General features: G+C 52.3%; 1 protein-coding gene across 1 annotated transcript in view; it reads left to right on the top strand.

Annotated features, from left to right (window-relative positions):
* The window catches only part of SYT2 (synaptotagmin 2), a 201,140-nt gene that overhangs the window by 69,985 nt on the left and 111,144 nt on the right, over nucleotides 1–20,011 (top strand). The window contains exon 2 of the mRNA XM_039537409.1: nucleotides 12,596–12,627. The gene's annotated coding sequence lies outside the window, so the exon portion shown is untranslated. The remainder of the gene's footprint in view (nucleotides 1–12,595; nucleotides 12,628–20,011) is intronic.

Raw genomic sequence — 20,011 nt, 5'->3', positions numbered from 1 at the left:
TTGGCACATGGAGTAACTGGATTATATCAGATTATGTCAGCAAGCGCACACATGCTGTTCAGCCTGAAGGAGCGAGGCTCAATTGCAGCATCTCCTGGTACTTTAGCCCTCCCTCATCTGGGAGGGGAGCCCCCTTCCACCTAGCTGTGTTAACAGGGAGGGCAGCATTGGCATTGTGTGGGACAGGGCAGCTTTTGGTCTCCTCTCCTGTTTCGCCAGGAACAGGATTTCAGAGCTCCATCCCATGGGCAGAGCCTCCGGGTGGGCCAGGGAGGATGCACCCAGTCTCCTATCCACTCTGGAGCTAGCTTGAGGAGGCCCTCTCTGCCCTGGGTGGAGCAGGACAGGGGTCTGACCCCCAGTGTTTGGGAACAGCTCTCCTCCTGTCTGGTGCTGCTAATGCATGTCCATCTCCTGGGCAGTAGGCCAGAAGCCCAAGTGACTCCCCAGCTCCTCCTCCTGCTGCCACGGCAGCCTCCCCTGCTAGCGTCTGCTCTGCCCCCGCCAAACAGCCCTGTTGGAGAAGCTCTTCTCCAAACCAGGGAGAGGAGGGGGATTCTCCCTCTGGTTTTTTAGTTCCTGTTTACTTTAACTCCTGGCGTAGCCTAGAAGCTTATTTATTTTTTTCACACCTCTTTCCCCACCCCCACCCCCCGCAGGCAAGGGGGGTGTCACCTTCCCACTAAGTCATGGCCACGCCAGAGCCAAAGGTCCATTCTTTGGAGGAAAGGGCAGAGGGATGAGCCATGTGTGAAGCCTGAGACAGCTCTGTTAATAACGGGAAGCGGGGGAGATTGCTTGAGATCACATCTCCCTGCAGCCTGGCATGCTTGTGACTTACAGCTCAGGGTAGCTCCGCGTTATATCCTGGGATTGGACTGTCGAGAGAGGTGTGCCGGGACTGATAAGGTCAGTCCAGGCGTGCGCAGCACAAACTCTTGGCACTGTTCAAAGTGCTTGCGTTGCAACTTTCAAAGGGGGTGCGGGGGAGGAGAAGAATTACCAAAAAAAAAAATTACCACTGCATTGCAGTACCTTTGAGATTGCCTGGCGCTGACGGGACTGCTTATGCTGCTTTATGCTCAATGCAGCTTGGCCAGCTTCCTCCTAGCACAGCTCACTCTCCAAAGAGAAGGGTCATTTCAGGTACCTGCAGAGCCAGGCTAGCTGGCAGTCTGTGTGTAACAGGGCATGTGTGCGTAAGGAGACAGAAGAGAACTCATCTGCGGAAGCCCCATAATATTAACCTCTCTTCATTATGCACCATTGCACCAGGGCCTGCCCTGTTGGGTGTATGCAAATACCATTTCCATAGCGCATCCAGGACCAAAGAGTGCAGGCCAGATGCTTAGACGGGCCTGTATCCTGGAAAGCCGGGACTGAAAAAGATTTAGGGGACCAGCTACTAGACATGAGCTCCCAGAGTGATGCTATGACACAAACCACTAATGCAACCCTTGGCTGTGGGAGCAAGGGAGTAGCAAAGGGGGTAGGTGCTTTTTACACTTGGTGTGTGGCATCGGGGAGACCAATATGGGAGTAGCGTGTCCTGTTCTGGTGCCAACATTTTAAAAAGGAGGTTGGAGAGAGTGCAGAAAAGACCCACAAAAACACTTCAAGGGCTGGAAAAAATGAGGTTAGGTAATTTTGTTTAGCTGATCAAAAAGATGACTGAGGTGTGACTGGATGGCTGTGTATGATAAGCACCTTCCTGGGGAGAAAATACCAGGTACTAAAAGGCTCTTGAATCTAGTGGCCCTGGTTCACCTAAGTATTTACGTGCCCGATCGTAAGCCTTTGGGACGGCTCACCCGATGGGGAAACTGAGGCACCGAGAGCGGCATCTTGGCCAAGCTTACACAGTCGGTTGGAGTGGGGAAGAGACCCCTGGTCTCCTGACTGCCACTTCACTGCCCTGGCTGCCCACTGAACTCCAGTCAATGCCTAGAATCAGACTTGATTTCCTTGGGAAAGGAGTGTGGTCTAGTGGCTTGAGCAGATAAATTGCAGTCAGGGCTCCTGGGCTCCACGCTTGGCTCTGAGAGGGGAGCATGGTCTGGTGGTTAGAGCAGGGGCTAGGCATAAGCACAGGTCTGATAATAAGACTTTCTAGTCTCAAGAGTGTAACTGAAGCAAAGCGCTTGGAGAGCCTCTGATGGCATGTGCTAAACAAGGACTTTGAGCAACTTTGGGGTGTGGGAAAGAATTAGCCAGACCCCCATTCCCATGACAGTATGGGGGGAAATGGCTGAATGTGCCCAGGGTTCTGGAGTCTTGCCTGATTCTGCAATGTGGGGGCAACTCCCCAGACAAGTTCAATACCTTGAGGCAGGATGCTTAAATACCTTTGTCTCATAAATCACAAAACTCTCACAATTTCAGTGGGAGTTAGGCGCTTAAATACCTTTTGAGGGCCTGTGCCTAGTCTCCATGGCTCAGTTTCCTGTCTATTGAGTGGTGACCTGATCACGGTCTGCAAGAACTGATGTGGCAGAGGTTTTTTGATCACCGATTTTGTGACCGACCAGACAAATGGGTAATGATGCAATAGCTGGAGGATGAACCTAGACAAATTCAGACTAGAAATAAGGGGCACTTTTCAGCTGTGCAGGGAACTAAGCATTGGAATGACGTAGCAAAGGACATGGTAGATTCTCCATTGCAAAGTCTTGAAATCAAGGCTGGACGTCTTTCTAAATGATACACTCTAACTCAACTAGCAAATATGGGCTTGATGCACGAACTGCTAGGTGAAATTCTCTGGCGTGCATTAGACAGCAGGTCAAACTAGGTGATCCTAATGGTTCCTTCTGGCCTCAGTATATGAGTACAATTCTGGCCTCTTCAAAGCAATGGGAGTTTCCCCATTGATTTTGCTGGAGTCAGGCTGTCACCCTATGAATCTATTAAACTGAAGCACAAGGAGGAGAAAGGACTTACCCAAGGTTGCCCAGTGAGTTAGTGTCAGAGCTGGGAACAGAACCCAGGAGTCCTGATGATTATGATACTTAGCATTTTAATGCCATGCTTTGCAGTGCTTTAGAAATGTAGAAACATTAATGGCTCATTTAGCACAGATAATGAATGAGCTTATTAGTGGTTAGACAGAGGTAATCAAATGCTGTGCTCTGGGACCCAAGCTGACCAGTGTAGAGGTCAGGAAGGAAATGGGTCACGCTGGCTGGTGGGCGACCATCTTTAGTTTTGCAAAGACCTTTGTGGCTTTGAAATTTTGTTCTAATGCAGAACAAAACCATTCAGACACGTTTGCCAAAGAGAACTGGGTTGAAACGTCTGATCAAAGGGCTCAGATTTTTGATTTGGGTCGTCTTCTCCTGTCTCCTTGGAGTTTAAAAACCTTTGTCAAAATCTTTTTCTCCGTGAAATGTTCTGGCTTCTTTGAAACCATGTGCTTTTCTGGGAAAAGTTTTGTTGCAAGTGTTCTAAGCAGCTCTAGACACGTACACAACTGCCAGAGTATTGGAGAATCGATCCCAAACTTGGCTTTATTGGTCTGCTCCAGCCTGGCAAATCCTATGGTCTGATGCACATAATGAGCAGGGAGGCAGCGCAGAATTCTGCCTTTTTCCTCATCTCATCCACATGATCCTCTTTGCACTGGACAAGCTTGAACTCTGGAGCCCACAGTACTTCTCGAGCCAGAGAGGCGCACTTGAGCCCAAGTGGCACAGTGCTGCTGGCATGTCTAAGACCAGAAACGACTCAGGTTTGAAAAGGCAGCACAGCAAGCGTGCCTGGGTTGACGAGCAGCATGTAAACGTGGGTGATCAAACAGATAGATGTACATTTGCCAGCACGCTGTGATCAGGGTCCATGTGGTATAAGATGCACCTCATCACACCCTGTTGTTCATCCTCTTCATGAGACACACGATATGCCCATTTGAGCATCCGCACTCGGATTGCTCCTTATACAACCAGGCTGGCTTTGCCCCGGGGCTCATCTTGTGCTTGCCTTTTCTCTGTGTTAGCACTGGACTGTCACTCATGTACAGACGTTGCCCTGTGCTCCGGTATCTGTTTTGAAATCCACTTGGTGAACCTATTTCCTATGTCAGAGTCCAACCTGCTGTAAAACCTCGCTCAGAAGGTTTAGCAAGAGACTCCTGCAAAAGAACCTTCTTTCTGTATCCTCGGCAGAGTTTTGCCCTTCCACTGGGCGGTCCGGGCCACGGTTTGCTTTTGCATTTCTTTGAAAACGATGTTGCTGCAAATGTGACCCCTCCCTGCTGCATGGCAGCTGCCTCCACAGTTACTGGGTGTTTCTGAATCTGGTCTGTTACTTGGTTACCTTGGTGCTCTGCCTCTGCCTTTTGAATTTATTACAGGTTCCTGGGAGCACCGGCATGGCCCAGGCAGGGGTGGCTCTAGGAATTGCGCCACCCCAAGCAGGGCGGCACGTCGCGGGGGGCACTCTGGCGGTCGCCGGTCCCGCGGCTCCAGTGGACCTCCCACAGACGTGCCTGCGGAGGGTCTGCTGGTCCCGCGGCTCCAGTGGACCGTCCGCAGGCATGTCTGTGGGAGGTCCACTGGAGCCGCCTGCCACCCTCCCGCGGCACGCCGCCCCAAGCACGCGCTTGGTGCGCTGGGGTCTGGAGCCAGCCCTGGGCCCAGGACCTTGTTGTGCTAGGTGCTGTACATGCACAGAACAAAAAGGAAGTCCCTGCCCCACAGAGCGTCCAGTCTGACAGCTGGTGGCGATAGACGGGAGAGTACAAGGAAACCAGGAGTGCTTTCATCCTTGCTAAGACTTTCCTTTGGGCAGCTCTTCTCATCAGCCCTGCAAATGTTTTCTGTCCTCTGTAAAGTCAAGTCTATGACCCAAACTAACTCCGAGTTGCAAGCCAGGTGTGGAGGAGAGGCCCTGTGGTGGTCAGGGGAGGGAAGGATTGGACAGTAAGCCTGCCTGGCCAGCGCCTCACAGTGGTGGCTCCTGTCTCTGCAGAGGGGTGGCTGGGACCAACCTGAGTGGTGCTGCAGCCCTGTGCACCAGGTGGCAGTGCCACCCATTCAGATTTGGCCTGGCCTCCCCTCTGTCATGGCAGAGGGCAGCCAGGCCAAACCTGAGTGGCAGTGTACCTCCCCCCCCCCAATGCCAGCTTGCAGCACCTGGAGTGGAGACCTGGCCCCAGCCCTGCGGGACAAGAACCACTGCTGAGGGGGTGAGCGCAGGACAGGGTTATTCTCTCTCCAACATATCCTGTCCTGGGCAGGGGTTATTCTAGCTATAAGCAAATTAAGCAGTTGCCTGGGGGGCAGATCTGGTCTGGCTGCCCCTCCTCAAAGGTCAGCCAGGTAAAACGTGAGTGGCATTGTGCTCCCATGCACCAGGCTGCAACACCTCTCATTCAAATCTGCTGGCCCAGGCCTACAACGGGCGGCACAGAGAAGTCTCACCTGGGATGGAAGATTTGTCTTGAGGAGCCTCTGCCCCCTCCCCCTCTCCGGGGGCCTCCCCTCTGTAGCAGTCCGGGATTAGGGTTGGTGCTGGGGTAGAGGGTGCCACTCTGTGTGTGTCAAAAAAAACAGGAGTACTTGTGGCACCTTAAAGACTAGTCTTTAAGGTGCCACAAGTACTCCTGTTTTTTTTGCGGATACAGATAACACGGCTGCTACTCTGAAATCTGTGTGTGTCAGTGCACCTTGGTGAGGTGAGGAAGACATGGCAGTGGAGGAGGATGCTGGCTTATGAATTTGGGCTCTGGGGGGGGTCAAAATGTGGGTGATGGGTCATTTTAGGCTCCATCAGCGCTTCTCAGACTGTATAGTGTGTGCAGTTCAGGATCACAGGTCTTAGCTTCGATGCATGGATCAGTAACATCATGGTTGGTGCTTTCACCCTGCTACACTGTTCTTTTGAAAGATCATTCATGTCTCCCATGCAATGGTCTTGCGTGGAGCACAATGCTCTGAATTCCCAGGCTCATCCGGGCATCCAGGCAGGCATTGTAGCTCCTCTGGGCCTGCCCCAGGGAGCAGTGGAGCAGAAGGGTGCAGGGGGCTTCATTTGCTCCATTGAGTTAGCTTCTGATGCTGTCTGATGAGGATGAGCCACAGGAGTGCTGGCAAGGGACTGATCTTACTACTGACAATCAAGAATGATCAGGATCTGCCATGGCACCCCTGCTGGAAAACAAATGCCACCCACTCTCAGGTGGTTTCAGGTGGCAGCTTAAGGCAGGGGAGGGCAAACTACGGCCTGCAGCCTGGATCCGGCCCGTCAGGGCTTTCAGTCTGGCCTGCGGGATTGCTAGCCCAATGGTGCAGTGGGACTAAGACAGGCTCCTTGCCTGCTCTGGCCCCACACCGCTCCCAGAAGCAACCAGCACCATGTCCCTGCGGCCCCTGGAGGGGGCGGGGGGGCAGAGGGCTCTGTGTGCTGCCCTCACCTGCAGGCACTGCCCCCGCAGTTCCCATTGGCCAGGAACAGGGAACCATGCCCAATGGGAGCTTCGGGGGTGGTGCCCACAAGCAAGGGTAGCGTGCTGTGGAGCCACCTGCCCCGCCCCCAGGAGCCTCTGCCAGACATGCTGGCCACCTCCGGGAGCAGTGCGGGGCCAGCGCAGGCAGGGAGCCTGCCTTAGCCCCCACTACATGCCGCTGCCACCCTGGAGCCGTTCGAGGTAAGCGGTGCCAGGCCAGATCCTGTATCCCTCCTGCACCCAAACCCTCTGCCCTGAGCCCCCTGCTGCACCCCTCCTGAACCCCAACCCCTTGCCATGAGCCCCTTCCTACACACTGCACCCCTTCCTGCACCCCAACTCCCTGCCCCAGCCCTAAATTCATGGCCCTGCATACAATTTCCCCACCCAAATGTGGCCCTCAGGCGAAAAAGTTTGCTCACCCCTGGCTTAAGACCTTGGTCTTAATATTCAAAGCAAAGAACAGATCAAGCCCCAGGTACTAAAGACTGAATTTTGATCTGGGAAAGCCCATGACGGCTGTACTCCTCTGGGTTCAGGCAGCTCCCGCAGTGCTCCATGCTGGGCCCCTGGTGCCAGCCCCGCAAGGTTGGACAGAAGCTGAGTAGGAGATTGAAAGAAATGGAGGAGACTCAGTCTACCCAGCCGCAGTGGCTAAGAGGGGATGCTTAGTCAAGCGGGGGAGGGGCTGGCATTTTGCATTGGGAAGGGTGGTGGTGTGCTTTCAAGCTGGATTGGGGAGTGTTTTCTGAGTCGCTGCCAACTCCACGCAGATCCCGGGGGCAGAGGCGGCAGCATCTGGTTCAGTTGTTTCCCCAAACCTGCAGCAATCTCAGCCTGCAGCGAGATCCATCTCCTCCTAGTGATTAGCACATAAATTACCTCCAGCCACCCGAAACGCTTCCATTATTCAGGGTAGTTTGAACAGTGCCAATAAAGCCAAGCACAGGGGCAGAGCTAGTGAGGAGTCTGCTGATCAAAGGTCACAATCTCTAGGGCTGCAGCGTCTTTTCCTGACCTCCAGCTCCCAACTGCTGGTTGGGCTGGGCCCCTGCTGGATCTGAGACATGAGAACAGGACAACTGTCTACACAGGCAGACTTCTGTCACCCACATGTTTGCAAGGGAGGGGAGGAAGGGACCTATACCCTGAGCAAGTTGAAGAGCCCGGAGGTGTTCAAAGCTCTTTGCTGTACTGTCACCTGGTTGATGACAAGGCACTAGACTGGCATCTGGGTTCAAATCCCTCCCCCAAAACTAGTTGTATAACTGGGGCAATTCATATTATCCCCTCTAGCCTCAACCAATTAAACAGCAAGTCAGCTGCATGACCTCGTCCCCACACATTCCCATTGGCTGACTGAGGACAGTGGATCTAGCTATATTAAAAGGGTCTGTCCCCCCGCCGAGTGCCTTTGATGGCCCAGAGTCGCTCTGCTCTCTCTCTGTGTGAAGCGAAGGACACTCAGGATGTAGGTGCCTTGCAGGGAGGGATGAGGAAGGGCTGGGCTAGGGACAGCAGATCCGGACTCCTGCCTGGTGCAAGTACCATGTCCTCGCTGCTACCTCCCCCTGCCCTTGGACTTGCGTGCCCCATACACCTGCCTCCCAGCCGGTGGTTCCCAGCGGCTAGCTCCCGTGTGTCTGGAGAAGGGGGTGGATGATGGGCCGGGGGGGGGGGGGAGAACAGAGGAAGGATGATCAGGACACTAGGCTGAGGCCAAGGAGACCCAGATTCAGGTCCTCTGCTGTGCCACATACTCCATGTGTAAGCTTGGGCTGGTTGCTTTGTCTCAGTGCCCATGTGCACACTGGGGATCCTTAGCAGTGCCCCTCTTCGTGGTAGGGGTGAGGGTAAGGCTGGTGAGCTGCTCAGATACTGCAGTAATGCAGGGGGCAGATACATACCTAGAGAGGATGTCTCCAGAGGCCATTCAGGAACTTACTTTTGACCTAGATGCTCAGCAGCCCAATAGAGCACAGCTTCCTTATGGACCGATCTCTCCGCAAATAATACTGGAGACCAGGTGGAGGGGAGGGAAGGGGGTAGCCAGCAAGCATGGTCCCTCCACTCTAGATCTGCTTTCTCCACCTCTGCTGAGGCAGAGAGCTGGGATCTGCGGACGATGAGGGCGCATGGCAAAGGCTGTATACGTGTCCTGGCAGAGTGTGGGGGGCGTGATCAGGGATGGGACGGGGGGAGCTTTCATTGATACTGGTTGGCTTGGGATCATGTGTATCCTTAAAGAAGGGATGTTGATTTATCCCTGTGCCCGGAGCCCTGGCTGAGCAAGTGCTTGAATGTTTGTTTCTCTCTCTGACGCCTGGGTGATGGATGGATGGAAACATGGTGGATGGATGGAGTTTTATACATTGGAATATTTAATGAATAAAGCCCCAAGCTTTATTCATTAAATATTCCACGAATGGCCCAGGATAGAAGACTATGGAGATCTGTTGTTGGCGGCCCATACCCCGGTTGGGGTGACGGGCATGAATGAATGATGAAAGAAAGCCCCAAGCTGGGCAAGAGGCCAGACTGGCTGGGAGCACCTCCACCCACTCCCTGCACTGAGCGCTCATTCATCAGAGGCAGGGCTGCGGCAGGGGCTGCTTTGCTGAATATGCACTTCTGGAAAACCCAGCCAGCTGGAGACACCATCTCCAGCAGCTGCCTGCGATGGAATTCCCAGGGAGTTGCCGGGGACAAAGCGGGATGGCAGTATGGCCTCGTGGGCTGTGGCTCAGGACCTGGTTTCTGTTCCTGACTCTGCCTGTGACCTTGGGGGTGTCTCTCACACACACACACACCCCTTCCTATGCCTCAGTTCACCTCTCACCCTATTTATTGTCTGTTTAGGTTGTGAGCAGTTTGAGGTAGGGGCTGTCTCTTGTTGGTACAGCGTTGATCTTGGTCGAGGGCTCTAAGCGCTACTCCCATAATAACCCCTAGCTCTTACCAAGTGCTTGTCATCAGGAGATCTCAAAGCACTCCACGATCTCGAATGTACTGCTGTGTGTGGCAGGGCAGTGCTATTAGCCCCATTGTACAGATGGGACCTGAGGCATGGAGAGGCTAAATGACTTACCCATGCATCACACTGTGTGTGTGGGGGTGGGGGGCTGGTCAGGGACCTGAAGCCAGGTCTCCTCCTCCCTAGGTTAGTCCCATAACCACTGGCCCATCCTTCTGCTGGTGGGCAGGCTGCCTCAAACATGGGTAGAGACTCAGGCTAAAGCCTCACCAGGCCTTGGAGACTGAGCTCTCCTCTGGAGACAGTCTCTCTGGGGTGAGGAGGTGGGGGAGTTGGGAGAGGCACAGCCACTACCACTAACTTCATGGCTGCAGAGAAGGGTTCCTTCCACTGCAGCTGGTGTTTCCCTGTTGTATCTGTTGCCCCTGTTCTGCAGGGCTGGGTGAAACAGGGGCAAATGTAAATCTTTTGGGAATGATCATCTAGGAGGGAGAGGCCATAAAGCTGCTGTTCCATCCTGGACAAGTGTGATTCTGCTCAGGAACAGCCTGCAAGAGCCAAGTGACAGGGACATCGGCGGCAGATCTGTGCAAGGGAAGCTCAGGGCTGGAATAACAGGGAGGTGTTTGAAAATTCCCCTCCTAACGGAGGTTGCTGGAAAGTAACAGCAAAACGAGCCCGGGCCGGCAGGATGGTGTCCTGGGGAGAGATGAGGAGAGTAAGGGGATGGAGCTCAGTTAAGCAGGGGCTTGGAAGCGGAGCTTGCTGAAAATTCCCCACCAAAATGTTGTTGCTGGGGGGGAGGAGAGGGGAGTTTAAATTGTTTTTTGGGATGTGTGTTCTCTCTCTTCTCCCCCCCCCCCCCCCGAAACGGAAACATTGTGAAAAATGTTTGAAAACTTCCTGCTTTTTGTTGAAAGCGTTTTCGGTCCCAAACCAGTTTAGCTCGGGGGCTTTTGAGAAAGGGCATTTCTGCTTTCATCGGAAAACCTTCCCGGGGAGGGGATGGGAAATCATTCCTGGGGCGGTCAGCTGGGCAGGAGAGAGGATCTTCAGTGTGACTTGGGGGATAAAATGAAGAGTGATGGGCTGACATCCGGGTCTCAGGAAAGGCTTCTCGCCAGCCTGGTCAGCCCCACCTCTTGAGACAGCTAAACCCAAGCCATGTACGTTGTGCCAGGATACCAGGGTGATTTACACCAGCTGAGACTCTGGCTCCTGCTGTGTCTATCAGTGAAGTCCCCCTGACTTAACTAGCATGCCTGGCATTTACACCAGCTGAGGGTCTGGCCCCACAGTGGAATGGGTGATCTAGCAGGCCCCTGTGGTCTCAGACCTCTAGGACTCTCTGCCCTGAGGTTCCCTGCTCTATCCCACTCCCCCTCTGAACTGAGTGCCTTTGCAAGGGTGCAGTTTGCTGGGCTGTCCTGCTGTGGGACCTGGGCAGGGAGGGCAGCAGTGTCTCCAGGGCCATCTGTTCAGCTTCCCGGGCTCAAGCTATGGCTCCGGAGTAGCTAGTCACCTGCCTGATCATGAGCGAGGGATGTGCTGCTGGCAGAACACCTGCCACCAGCCCCCATCCCTGACTTCCAGCCCCCTCGCTGTTCTGCCACCTCCTGACCTGCAGATCGGCGACGCTGCTGCAGTCCCAGCTCCCTGCCAGCCTCCCTTATGCACAGCCACTACCCTCAGTCTCACTCCTGGGCCAAGGATCAGCTGGGCAGAGGCTGAGCTGTGGAGCAGCGGCGTCTGACAGAGCTATGAAGGGGCACTCGCTGTCCCCAACACCAGGGCCGGACACAGCCCATGGGGTCTGGAGCCACTGCTCCAGCCAGAGCTGGATTAAGGCGTAGGTGCTACAGACCTCTTCCCCTTCCTAGGTATGAGAAGGGGACCCCACTCCCTGCATCTGGCTCTCTGGGAGGCTCATCTGTCACTGTAAGTGCAGGGGTGGAGAGACCGTGTCATGGTGCACTGTGCTTGGAGCCCAAATGGCAGTGACCTGGCCCAGTCCCCACCTGCTCTCTCCCTGTAACTGCAGTGAATACGAGGGTTCTGGGCACTCAGTCTGCATGAAGGATGCAGGCGCAAGCGCTGGGCTCTGGCTGTGTTCTGCCAGCTGTGTCCAGCTGTTCAAATCTTGTGCTGCTGAGCACTTAGCCCTGGTGACGAGTGCACATCTACCTGAGTGCCTGGTGCAGTCTGACCTTGCATGTGCACGTCGGTACGGATCTCCCTTCCACGAGCAGTGACTGATCCGCTGGGCCCCTGACCTTGCTACTTCCCAGTGGCGACCCCAAATCTGGGTGTTTCCTTGGCGCAGTTGGTTTGTTGCCGCTCTGTGCATGGCGCACCGGTGGTGGGACAGAGGTGGTCGCCAACAGCATGCCAGCGAACCCAACGTTCAGAAGTTGCTGCCAAACACCAATATCCAGGTCCCAGGCTCTGCCCTGGCAATTGACTATAGTTAAATCCTGGCACAGAGCAAACCCTCCTGCTGCTGGTGACAGCTCCCCTAAAAGAAACTGAAAGCATAATACTGGATAATTTGTGATGTAAACACCATGTGCTACTTGCCTGCTAGAAAAAGTCTTTCAAATTATATCAGCGCCACCTGGTGACTCCCACCCTAGCAACATGCATGGGCCTGACCCAAAGCCTTCTGGAATCAATGGGAGTCAAATTCACTATCCAAAACGTGGAGATCTATACGCCTCCTGCAATATTTGCAGAGGGCTGGATCGTGCAACCCTTTGCTAATAGTGGGGTGCACAGGACATATGTGAGCAAGGGCTCATCAACATGAGCAAGGCTTGCAAAATTACCTAGGTCATTAAAGTATTTAGGTGCCTAACTCCCGTGGGAGCTAGGTGTCTAAAAACCTTTAAAATATGACCCTTAGCCCTTAACGCCTGGTCTTTCTACAAGTGCTTCTGGTGCTAGAATACTTGTGGAAAGCAAACCCCATGCAGGCGTGAAAGCCGCCAATCCCAGGGAAATAACTGGCAGTACTCCCCGCTACACACATGCCAGTGTGCCCTGATCCCTAACAGAGTCGTGATCCATCTGGCTCTGGGTGCACCATGTATTTTTATAACAGTGCTGCTGCTCTGTATTGATCTGATGCCCTTGGAGCTATTCGGAAATTCTGAATCCATTTTTTAAATTCTCATTTACAGCTGCAGATGTGAATTGGTCCCAGAAACACCCGGTGAGTCCATATGCCCTTGTTATTCTTCTGTCTGCTTCTAAGAGTCAGCCCTTCTGTCATGCTGACCTTGTCTAGAAAGGGTGGAGCGTGTGGGGAAATCCTGCCATTTCTGGGTTATGGCACCTAGAAGAGATCACACCTGCCTCCAAGAATCTCCTTTTGGCACCAAGTCCTCGTTAAAACGCTGTTCAGAATTGAAAGCATATTTCCCTAAAACCTCCAGGGAGTGCTGTTGCTTTTTAAAATACAAAACTTGGATTTAATTAAAAAATGGCTTCTGCTTCCTTCAAAGCCCTACAGGGCTTGATTGTGACAAGGCAGATCTGACTGATGGATCGGGTGTGGAACCCAGTGAGCAAACGTCTTGATAAATTAACCAAGGGTTACACAGAGCTAAGAGGAGGGGATATTGCTATATACCCACCCGTTGGTGCCAAAGCAGGCCATTTGTTATAGCCCAGAGAATAATTCAGCATGGTTCCAATTCCTGCATATGCAACTGACTTGGTGTGTGACCTTAGGCAAGTCCCTTTGCCTTTCTGTCTCTCTTCCCCTCCTGCCCTTGTCTATTTAGACTGTGAACTCTCCAAGGCAGGGCCTGTGACCATGCAGCACCCAGCACAGTACTATGAAGTCTGACAAAGCTCCTCTTCTCCTGGGCGTGGCATGTCAGCGAGGAACAGGGCAGGATTCCCCAGGATGGATTTTCTGCTCCAGTGAAAACGTAGGGGAATTTCATTTACTCTCTGGCTCTCTATGCCGTGCTCTCTCCTGCAAAGTCTAGTTATGGTGCTTCGTGCTGACTGGCCACTTAAGTCATCTGGTACCATGTCTGTTCCCTGCTTGGGAACATTTGAGTGTCATTAGAAGAATTTGTTGGTTTCTGGCACTAGTGCTACAGCCCTCAAGGCATGGGGCGAAGTGTTTTCACGCTCCATGCTGGGGAAGGATGCGTGAGGGTTGGGGGGCGAGCTGTGCTAGGACTCTGTGCTCTCTACATTAACAATTCTTATTGTGTGTATGCAAAAATTCTAGGGAGGATGGTCTCGTTTCAGCACAAGCCAGCCGCTGTGGGGTCTAGTTCTGGCTCTGACTCGGGCCTCCTGTCTGATGTTATCCTCTGGCTTGTGTTCTGCAGGAGGTCTGGTCCTAGGAATGCTGCCCTCTCCCTCACAGGGCGATTGGGAGGCTCAGTCCATTTTTAGCTAAGTGCTTTGAGATCCTTGAATGGAAAGCACCATGGAAGGGTGAAGTGGAACTGGGTGGTGCAAGGGGACAGAGTAGCCCTATTATGGGATGTCCAGGGACCCTCATCACTGCAATATCTCCGCACAATCCTTAATGTGCGTAGCCTCCCTAACACCTCAGTTATCCCTGCTCTACAGGTGAAGAGCTGAGGCCCGGAGACACTAAGGTTGGACCCAAAGCCCAATGAAGTGGCTTTCCCCAAGGGACTTGCTGGTTGAGTTGGGACTCAAACCTGCGTCGTCTGATGTCCTGGCTGGTACCGTGGTCCTAAGTCCATCCATCCTTCTCCACAGCTCTTCTAGCACATCTCCTAGCTAAATGCAGGGGGAAGATGCTGGAACAGGCGAAGTATGTAGTCTCCAGGGCCTAGCCCAGTCTGTCTTAAAATGACATGAGCTCTGGCCCCAGGACTCTTCCACACTGCCGGGAAGTCTATCTTGGTACTCAGCGTCATTTTTTCCCTTCTTCAGACTCATCTCCTGTCTCCTAGGAACACCCCCTTGAATCATTCTAACCCACATCCTCTTCCTCACTTGTAGTTATCCTTGGGAGATAGCTAATCTCCCCTCTTTCCCCAAGATGTCATTGGCCTGTGCTATGCACAGATGGGGATCTTCTAATGACCTTCAGAAGCTAATTCCCTGCAATGTGGCTGGACACAGTCCTGTGGGGGACTTTCTCCTCTTGCTCACACCTGTTAGATGACACCCATGACTCTCAGGCAGGGGAGTCATTCCCAATTTACACCAGGTGGCTCGAGCAGAGCTGTAGGTCCTCTAGCATCGATGGGTCAATGGCACACCATTCTTCTGACTGTTCTCGGCCAAAATGCAAGTTACAGGGCTCTGCAAAGCCCCTGAGACGTCTCCACCTGTAAGCTCTGCCTACTCTGCAGTCCCAGGGTGTGCTGGCAGCTCATGTAGACCTACCCCAGCTAGCTTTGATTGAGCTCGCTCGTCTACTGGTGGCAGTGGAGCTGCAGGAATGCAGGTTTCAACCTGGACTAGCCATCCAAGTAATTAGCGGGGTCCCAGGGGCACTTATACAGCCTGGGCTGCTACAGCGGCACTGCTGCAGTGTCCGAGCTAGCTAGAACAAAGCGAACTCTGTGCTGTCGCAATGTAGATGTAGATGCGCCCATAGTCACAGGTGCTCCCTGGCTGCAGCATACGCTACGCAAGCTGAATGGGCAGCTTACGGCAGAGTCGATCCACGTGCAGCTCCACCCACCGCTCCTGCGGAGCAAGCTCTGAGTTCTGATGGAGCACAGCAGCAGCACCAGCTGGGTGTATTGCGGTGACTTGCCCTTACAAACAGCGCTGTGTCTGTAGGAAGCCACCTCCCCATGAGGACCCATGGTGTGAAATCTAAGGGAGGCTGCCTGCCTGGATCCCTGCTGGAGGGGGAACATGTGCCTGCTGGGAAGCAGCAACTGAGGTATGCATATACCCTGAGTATGTCTACAGGCCCCCAGCTGCCACCAGTTCCTTGGATTCCTCCCACTAAACTGGAACCTGCTGTGAGAGACTGATGGTTGGAAAGCTCCAGGTGCCAAAGCTGACATAGCCTCGTGGCAGCCGAGGGGCAGCTTACTAGGGGCATTCCACTCAGGGACTGGTCTTGGGACTGATCTTATTTAATATTTTTATTATGGACCTTGGCACAAAAGTGGGTGTGTGCTAATAAAATCTGCAGATGACATAGTTGGGAGGTATTGCCAATATGGAGGAGGACCAGAATATCGTACAAAAGGTCTAGTGGACATTGTAAACTAGAGTAATACAAATGGGATGAAATGTAATAGTGGAAGGTCATGCATGTAGAGACTAACAAGAATTTTTGCTATAAACCTGAGGATTTATCCGTTGGAAGTGACAGAGGAGGAGAAAAATCTGAGTCTTTGATCACAGGATGTCTATGAGCCACCAATGTGATGTGGCTGTGAAAAAGGCTAATGCAGTCAGGGCTGCCCAGAGGATTCAGGGGGCCTGGGGCAAAGTGGGGGAGCGGACATAAAAAAAAAAAGGCACCACTCCCTGCGGCGCTTGTACTCACTGGGTGGTGCTCCGAGTCGTCGTCGTCATCGTCGGGTCCTTCACTCGCTCCGAGTCGGCAGCGGCGGGTCCTTCACTTGCTCAGTGTCTTCAGCAGCACTGAAGAACCTGCTGCCAAAGACCCAGACTGCCACCGGGTGAGTAGACAGGGAAGAGATTCAAATTGTCCCACTTGCCTCTCCCCCCGCCCGGGTGTCCCTGAATGCAGTCCTAGGATGCATCAGGTGAGGTATTCCCAGTAGAGACAGGGAAGTGTCAGTACCGTTATACAAGGCACTGGTGAAACCTCATCTGGAATATCGTGCGCAGTTCTGGTCTCCTATGGTTAAGAAAGGTAAATTCAAACCAGAACAGCTGCAGAGAAGGGCTACTAGGATGATGCAAGAAATGGAAAACCTACCTTCTGAGACGAGACTCAAAGACCTTGGCTTGTTTAGCCTACCCAACAGAAGCCTGAGGGGAGATGTGATGGCTGTCTATAACTATGTCGGAGGGATAAATACCAGGGAGGGAGAGGAGTTAAGTGCCAATGTGGACACAAGAACAAATGGATATAAACTGACCATCAGTAAGTTTAGGCTTCAAATTAGTGAAGGTTTCTAACCATCAGAGGAGTGAAGTTCTGGAACAGCCTCCCACGGGGAGCAGAGAGGGCAAAAAAATCAAATTGGCTTCAAGATTGAGCTTGATAAGCTTATGAAGGGGATGGTATGATGAGACTGGCTACAACGGCATGCTCTGGATCTAACTGATTGTCGTATTTGAGGTCCGGAAGGAATTTTTCCCTGGGTCAGATTGGCAGAAACCCTTCCTCTGCAGCATGGGGCACAGGTCACTTGCAGGTTTAAACTAGTCAATGATGGAATCTCTGTAACTTGAAGTCTTTTAAATCATGATTTGAGGACATCAGTAACACAGCCAGAGGTTGGGGGTCTATTACAGGAGTGAGTCGGGGAGGTTCTGTGGCCTTCTGCAGGAGGTCAGACTAGATGATTATGATGGTCCCTTCTGACGTTAAAGTCTCTGAGAAACAAACATGCAGGTAACTGAAAAACAGAACATGCTTGTTGGGTACGTGACAGCAAAAATATTAGTCTGTGGGAGCAATCAGTTAAGTTAATTAGCTCATCCATTTAAGAAACAGCTAATGCAGTGAGGCCTGGAGACTATCTCAGGAAAGGCACTCAATTACTTGCAACAATGTCACTCTAATTTCCCCTGTAAACTCCCTCCCAGCACTGCGAGGGAGCAGCACAGGGCCATATATTAATATTCCTTGCTCTGCTGCTTGGCACTGAGCGAGGCAGCCAGAGGCGAGGGGTGTGGCACACTCTTAAAGCAGCACTGCCATGTGGCTTTTGAAGTGTCGGGTACCCCTGAGAGAGACATTTGACCAGAGGGCAGCCAGGCAAACCTGCACTCAGCCCATATTATTACTGGCACTGCTCCGAGGCCCCATTGTGCTAGAGTCTGTATGTACGCGTAGTAAGAGACTGTCCCTGCCCCCAAGAGCCTACAGTCTAACTAGACAAGGCAGGCTCATCCCCCCCCCTCGTTGACCGGAATGGGAAGAGGCTCCAGCCCCCAGGGTGGGTTTTGGACATAGTCTGTAGTTATGGAATCATTACTATCTTGGGCAGCATTGGCCAGTTTCCTATTCATAGAATCATAGAATCTCAGGGTTGGAAGGGACCTCAGGAGGTCATCTAGTCCAAACCCCTGCTCAAAGCAGGACCAAACCCAACTAAATCATCCCAGCCAGGGCTTTGTCAAGCCTGACCTTAAAAACCTCTAAGGAAGGAGATTCCACCACCTCCCTAGGTAACCCATTCCAGTTCTTCACCACCCTACTAGTGAAAACGTTTTTCCTAATGTCCAACCTAAACCTCCCCCTCTGCAACTTGAGACCATTACTCCTTGTTCTGTCATCTTCTACCACTGAGAACAGTCTAGATCCATCCTCTTTGGAACCCCCTTTCAGGTAGTTGAAAGCAGCTATCAAATCCCCCCTCATTCTTCTCTTCTGCAGACTAAGCAATCCCAGTTCCCTCAGCCTCTCCTCATAAGTCATGTGCTCCAGCCCCCTAATCATTTTTGTTGCCCTCCGCTGGACTCTCTCCAATTTATCCACATCCTTCTTGTAGTGTGGGGCCCAAAACTGGACACAGTACTCCAAATGAGGCCTCACCAGTGCTGAATAGAGGAGAATGATCACATCCCTCGATCTGCTGGAAATGCCCCTACTTATACAACCCAAAATGCCATTAGCCTTCTTGGCAACAAGGGCACACTGTTGACTCATATTCAGCTTTTTGTCCACCATAACCCCTAGGTCCTTTTCTGCAGAACTGCTGCCCAGCCATTCGGTCCCTAGTCTGTAGCAGTGCATGGGATTCTTCCGTCCTAAGTGCAGGACTCTGCACTTGTCCTTGTTGAACCTCATCATATTTCTTTTGGCCCAATCCTCTAATTTGTCTAGGTCCCTCTGTATCCTATCCCTACCCTCCAGCGTATCAACCACTCCTCCCAGTTTAGTGTCATCTGCAAACTTGCTAAGGGTGCAGTCCACACCATCCTCCAGATCGTTAATGAAGATATTGAATAAAACCGGCCCCAGCACCGACCCTTGGGGCACTCCACTTGATACCGGCTGCCAACTAGACATGGAACCATTGATCACTACCCATTGAGCCCGACCATCTAGCCAGTTTTCTATCCACCTTACCGTCCATTCATCCAGCCCAGACTTCTTTAACTTGCTGGCAAGAATATTGTGGGAGACTGTATCAAAAGCTTTGCTAAAGTCCAGAAATAGCACATCCACTGCTTTCCCTCATCCACAGAGCTGGTTATCTCATCATAGAAGGCAATTAGGTTAGTCAGGCATGACTTGCCCTTGGTGAATCCATGCTGACTGTTCCTGATCACTTTCCCCTCCTTTAAGTGGTTCAGGATTGATTCCTTGAGGACCTGTTCCATGATTTTTCCAGGGACTGAGGTGAGACTGACTGGCCTGTAGTTCCCTGGATCTTCCTTCTTCCCTTTTTTAAAGATGGGCACTACATTAGCTTTTTTCCAGTCGTCCGGGACCTCCCCCGATCGCCATGATTTTTCAAAGATAATGGCCAATGGCTCTGCAATCTCATCGGCCAACTCCTTTAGCACCCTCGGATGCAGCGCATCCGGCCCCATGGACTTGTGCTCGTCCAGCTTTCCTAAATAGTCCCGAACTACTTCTTTCTCCACAGAGAGCTGGTCACCTCCTCCCCATACCGTGCTGCAGAGTGCAGCTGTCTGGGAGCTGACCTTGTCTGTGAAGACAGAGGCAAAAAAAGCATTGAGTACACTAGCTTTCTCCACATCCTCCGTCACTAGGTTCCCTCCCTCATTCAGCAAGGGGCCCACACCTTCCTTGACTTTCTTCTTGTTGCTAACATACCTGAAGAAACCCTTCTTGTTACTCCTAACATCTCCAGCTAGCTGCAACTCCAAGTGTGATTTGGCCTTCCTAATTTCACACCTGCATGCCTGAGCAATACTTTCATATTCCTCCCTGGTTATTGTCCAATCTTCCACTTCTTGTAAGCTGTTTTTTTGTGTTTAAGACGAGCAAGGATTTCACTGTTAAACCAAGCTGGTCGCCTGCCATATTTACTTTTCTTCCTACACATTGGGATGGTTTGTTCCTGCAACCTCAATAAGGTTTCTTTAAAATACAGCCAGCTTTCCTCGACTCCTTTCCCTGTCATGTTATTCTCCCAGGGGACCTTGCCCATCAGTTCCCTGAGGGAGTCGAAGTCTGCTTTTCTGAAGTCCAGGGTCTCTGTTCTACTGCTTTCCTTTTTTCCTTGTGTCAGGATCCTGAACTCGACCATCTCATGGTCACTGCCTCCCAGGTTCCCATCCACTATTGCTTCCTCTACTATTTCTTCTACTATTCACTGGCATAGGAGTCAGCTCTGGGTTCTATTTCCACCTGTACCATAGACGTCCCATGTGACCCTGCATAAGCCTCTGTGCCTCAGTTTCCCCAAGTGTAAAATGGGAGGGTTTTTTTACAAAGGGTTGGGCTCTACAGGCCA

Source organism: Mauremys reevesii, linkage group 4 (assembly GCF_016161935.1).
Source record: "Mauremys reevesii isolate NIE-2019 linkage group 4, ASM1616193v1, whole genome shotgun sequence".
Taxonomy (NCBI): domain Eukaryota; kingdom Metazoa; phylum Chordata; order Testudines; family Geoemydidae; genus Mauremys; species Mauremys reevesii.
The sequence above is the reverse complement of the archived record's forward strand: the minus strand, read 5'-3'. Positions and strand labels throughout refer to the sequence as shown.